Here is a 5,225-nt window from a genome sequence, read left to right on the forward strand (position 1 = left end):
GCTATTGGCCACGGCCATTTCCACAGACTCCGGGCTCGGTCTCTGCGCCACAAGTATTTCTGGGCCCTGAGTGTATGCAGAGCTCTGTGGTGGGGTTGGGGGGGGCGATTGGGGGGAGGCGTGTAAGGCCTGGTCTCTCCCTCCTCTGCAGGAGGTCAAGGTGGAATGGGAATGGGTGGGGCTGCAGCTGGCCAGCCACAGAGTTCACAGGGCACAGGTCTAGAGTGATTCAGCCTGGCAGGGCCGGAGGAGGCCTCTCTGAGAAGCTGGCCTTGGAGGAGGAATAGGATTTCAATAAACAGAGCTGAGGGGGGTGGAGCTTTCCAGGCTGCGGGGTCAGCTTGAGCAAAGTCTGGGGAATGAGAGTACAGTGTGTTCCCTTAAAGCTAAGTCTGCAGGGGTTGTTCCTTGGGCCGTTGGGACTTTATTTTTTTCTTAGTTAGGGTGCGTGTGGTGATATTCGTCTTGGTCAGGCACCCCGCCTATGAAAGATAGCAGGCAGTCACGTGCCAAATATGTAAGACCCAGAGTGAAGGCCAAGGTTCGGGGGCCACAAGGCCTGGACTCACACCCTAGTATTGTCAGTTACAACTTTTGATTTGCTGAAGACTTAGTTGTCTCATCTATAAAATGAAGCTTATAATACCTAACTATATACTACTCACAGGTACTTGATAAACAGTAGCTATATTAATACCAGCACTACACCTGAAAGCAGATGGCCTGTGGTGACAGGCTCTACTGTAAATACTGCCAAGACACTGAATCCATTTATACTGGCCCAGTGGACTCAGAGAGCACTGTACGGGAAAATGCACGGAGCCAGATCCTGCATTTGTCTCTGTATGAAGAACTCCGAGTTTAGTCTTCCTCTAGTCACTTAGCTTGGCATTCAGGGCCCCTCAAAGGCTGGCCCCACCTCTCCCCCGATATGGTTTGGATTTGTGTCCCCCACCCGAAGCTCCTGTTGAATTATAATCCCCAGTGTTGGAGGAGAGGTTTGGGGAGAGGTGATTGGATCACGGTGGCCGACTTTCCCTTTGCTGTTCTCATGAGAGATCTGGTTGGTTAAAAGTACGTAGCACCGCCTTCTCTTCTCTTCCTCTTCCTCCTGCTCCGGCCGTATAGGACGTGCTGGCTTCCCCTTCGCCTTCTGCCATGATTGTAAGTTTCCCGAGGTCTCCCCAGCTATGCTTCCTGTACAGCCTGTGGAACTGTGAGCCACTTAAACCTCTTTTCTTTATAAATTACCCAGGTTCAGGTATTTCTTTATAGCAGTGCGAGAACAGGCTGGTACACCCCCGTCGGCTCTGTTCTTTCCTTCGACCACGTCCCCGTGCTGCCCCTGGGACGGGCTGAGCCAGGTGTGTTAGTTGGGTCTCCAGGGAGGTGACCATTCAGGACCCTGGACCCGTTTTGTCACCTCCAGTCCATGTAGGCTTGGGGGTTGGAATTGGGGCCCCATCTACCCAGAGCTTTTGTTTGCCACCTGGGTTCATTTGGCTTCACCAACCAGAGGCCTGAACAGAGGCTGGGCGACGTCCTCTGGGGCCCCTTTCTACAGGGACCTCTGGAGCGCACGCCCCTGACGGTGGCCGGGTGTGGAGACAAACCCAGAGAAAGGGTCCACTTCTCCCAGACCGCGAACCCCCGAAACGCCTGTGTGGGCTGCGCCCTGGTCCTGGGAGGGCTCTCGGGAGGCTGCCACCTCTGGCCGGCCTGAAGGCACTGGCCCCTGGGGTGTTTGTTGTGGGGGAGATGGAGGCAGAGAAGAAAGCTGCAGGCCTCCGTGGGGAGCGGGGCTTTGGGCCTCTCCTCTCATTGTCCTGGGCCTGCCCCACTCCTGCAGGTGAGCCGTAGGGAGGCCTTGAGCGCCCCCTGGAGGTGACACTCTGCCACTACACATAGGAAACCACCTGCGTCCTGGAAACCCAACCACGGTGTCTGATGTGACTTTTCTTAGTGACAAGAAATTAGGATGAGCACAAGCAAAGTCGGTGGTCACAGGGGAGCAGCCAGGCCAGTCCTGCTTAAACTCCCTGCTGTTACATGTTTGCGATTGAACTCGTAGCAAGCTGCCAAGGGAATACATCCTGCCCCCGGCACAGACGCCCATCTTCAATCCCTTCTCCCCCGCACCGGTCACAGCCCTAGTCATCCTTCAAGGCCCAGTTCAAATGCCTCCATCTCCATACCATTTCAGTTCGTGGGTGGGGATAGGAGCTCCGTCGCGATCGTCATCTTTCTGCTGCAGACAGATTTTGTTTCCCTCTGTAAAGTTGGAGTGCAGGGGACAAAGCTCTGAACATAGCATTTAAGTGACAGAGATGGTTGTGGTCATGTCCCAGTATGTATTTTTCCATCTCCTGCTCCCAGTAAATGTCACACTCCCCGGGGCAGCGAGGGTGTCACCATCTCGGTGTCCCCACAGCACCTAGCACAGTCTCCCAGACTGCCCGATCCAGGGCAGACCCTTAGCATGGGAACGCAAGTCCTTGTTTGTCCGGGTCACTCAGGTTTATGCCTATTGTCCTGTAATTATTTATGGCACCCTCTTTTGCTGTCATAGGTGTTGGGTGGGAACAGTCACCCTATTTAGCACACACCTATTAAGCCAAAGCACCTCAGTGTGTAGCCTTCCCTCACCGAACCCTGTTCCCAAAGGTCCTTTCTCACCGGCTACTTGGGGGGCCCCAGTAGTCTTCCCGACCCCTCTGGTCAGGGCTAGAGTGGGGAGCAAGTGTCTAAAGCAAGGCCTTCAACAAGGTCCCTTCCCTGAGAGACTCAGTTTGTGATGCTTGTGATGGTGAAGCTCAGATGGGTTATGTGACTCCACATATGCTGCAAACTGTGGTGCGCCCTATTATTGCCGTTTAACTTGTCAATGTCAGTTCAGCACCCCTGCAGGCTCTGTAGGGGCTGTTGAAGAACACTTGATTTGGAATTTCAGTAATAGCCAGCGAGCTAAGAACCACATAAAATAATGCAGATCATATAAAATGTGTCATGTGACATTTTGTCTTCTGATATTGAAACATGCTCAAGTGTATGGTAGAGAGCATGCGAGATGGGCCGAGCTGGGCTGGGTATACTTGAAATGATGACTCCAGATATGGGGAGATGGGAGCGGTTGAAGGGAGGCAGCCCATGAGTCAGCTTTTGGGAGCAGATGGCCTGGAGTTGAACGTGAGGGATGGGGATGAGGGACTGAGAAGGAAGAAGAGAAACAGGGAGGTCTGAGATGGCTTTTATTCTGGGAAGTAACGGGTCTGCCCGTCTGTCTCCCTGCCTCCTGCCTCCTCCTGGACTCTATGCAGAGGAGAGAAGATGGGGCGTGGCTTCCCCCCAATGCTGTGGTCATCGAGGTAAGCAGATTTGCCCCGCCCTGCCCTGCACTGCCGCTCGGTTCCTTCAGGAGGGCTGGTGCTTATGTGAACATCCTGCTGCGCCTGAGGAAGGGGCAGGTGTGGTGAAAGCCAGGCTTTGTCGTCCAGGTGCTCTGGCTTGGAATCCCAGCTCTGCTGCTTCTAAACTGGGCTGTGACCTTGCCCAAGTCGCCTTGAACCTCTCCCAGCCCTGGGCTCGTCATCTTTAAACTGGGGCTGATGACGCTGCTTTACCAGCCCAGCATGGGTGTGAGTGAGGTGAGCTCGGAAGAGTCTTCTTGCTTTTCTCATAGCAGCTGCGTGAAAGGTGGATTAGAAGAAGCTGCCAGGCAAAGTATCCATTTACTGAAAATTCAGAGTGAACTGTACAGTCTGTGAACCTCTGGCAGGTGTCACGCTGGCTCTTGTGATCCGAATGGCAGCTCTGGGTCTGAGCTGGCTTCTGGAGCTGGAGCCCCCACCCTTCCCAGTGCCAAGGCTGCTTCTGACGTAGTAAGCAGGTGTGTCTGCTAGAGCGAAGGCCAGCCAGGGTGATGGACTCTCTTGCCTCCTGGGCTCAACCAATCCTCCCACCTCATCCTCCCAGGTAGCTGGGACTACAGGTGTGTGCCACTGCAACCAGCTAATTTTTTTTAAAGTTTTTGTAAAAACAAGGTTTCTCTATGTTACCCAAACTGATCTTGAACTCCTAGCCTCAAATGATCCTCCCGCTTTGGCCTCTCTAAGTTCTGGAATTACAGGCATGAACCACTGTGCCCAACTCTCTTGTTTTTGAAGGAAGAACCAGAGTAACACAGAGCTGGAGGGTGGTTGGCATGTAGTATTGGTGCCAAAGTTTTCACTGACCCGTGGTGAACAAAGAAAATAAGACAATGTTGTGGGGTAGATATGTTCATGTGACTTGGCCCATTCAAATTCCTTGGGAAAGAATATTATTTATCCTGGGAGAGGGCACTTTCTATTTTGGGGAAGTTAAAGCATCTTTTATGAAAGGAAAAACACTTCCCCTTCCTCCCTCTCTCTCTCCCTCCCTCCCTTCCTCTCTCCCTCCCTCCCTTCCTCTCTCCCTCCCTCCCTTCCTTCCTTCCGTTGTTTTTCATTTTTTAAGATTAAAAGTTGACAACCTTATGTCAGTTACCACGCATGCTCCCTGAAATGAAAATTATAAAAGATTATTGTCTTTTTACTCATTTGCTTATTCTAGTAATAAACATTCACTAGGCGACACTGTGGCTGGCGCTCTTCTAAGCACTGGAAATGAGCCGTGAATAAAACAAATGTCCTGCCCTCCTGGAGCTTACAGTCCAGGTCAGGGAGAAAAGAATAAGCAAGTGTCTAAGTAACACACATGTCAGATGGGGAGAGGGGGTTGTGGGGAAAAAGAAAATGGGGGAAGGCAACAGGGAGCCCGAGACAGGAGGATGACGTAATTTTCAATGGGGAGGTTGGGGAGGCCTCCCTGAGAAGGGGACATGTGAGCAAAGACTTGAAGGAGCTGAGGAGAGAGCGGAGGCCTCAGTAGGTGTCAAGGGTCCTGAGGCTGAAGCATCTTGGCAGGTTTGAGGAACGCCAAGAGGCCAGTGTGGCTGGAGCTGTGAGGATGGGAAAAGTGGGAGGAGATGGTGTGAGTGGCATGGAGGCTGGTGGAGCACAGGCCAGCATGGAGGCATTGGCCTCCACCCCGCCTTGGAGTGTCATGTTAAGGGGACCCATCTCCTGGGCTTTCGGGGCAGGGCAGACATGGTGGACCTGTTGGGAGGCTGTTGCAATAATCCAAGCGGGAGGGGATGGTGGTTTGAACCAGGTGGTAGCAGAGAAGGGTTTTGAAACATTTACTCA

General features: G+C 52.8%; 1 long non-coding RNA gene across 1 annotated transcript; it reads left to right on the forward strand.

Annotated features, from left to right (window-relative positions):
- Positions 1-1,131: 1,131 nt before the first annotated feature.
- Positions 1,132-2,995, forward strand: LOC101176731. Its single transcript, XR_179851.3, has 2 exons — positions 1,132-1,164; positions 1,964-2,995. It is a non-coding gene; the product is annotated as an uncharacterized LOC101176731 (long non-coding RNA).
- Positions 2,996-5,225: the final 2,230 nt, after the last annotated feature.

This window comes from Nomascus leucogenys, chromosome 19 (assembly GCF_006542625.1).
Source record: "Nomascus leucogenys isolate Asia chromosome 19, Asia_NLE_v1, whole genome shotgun sequence".
NCBI lineage: Eukaryota > Metazoa > Chordata > Mammalia > Primates > Hylobatidae > Nomascus > Nomascus leucogenys.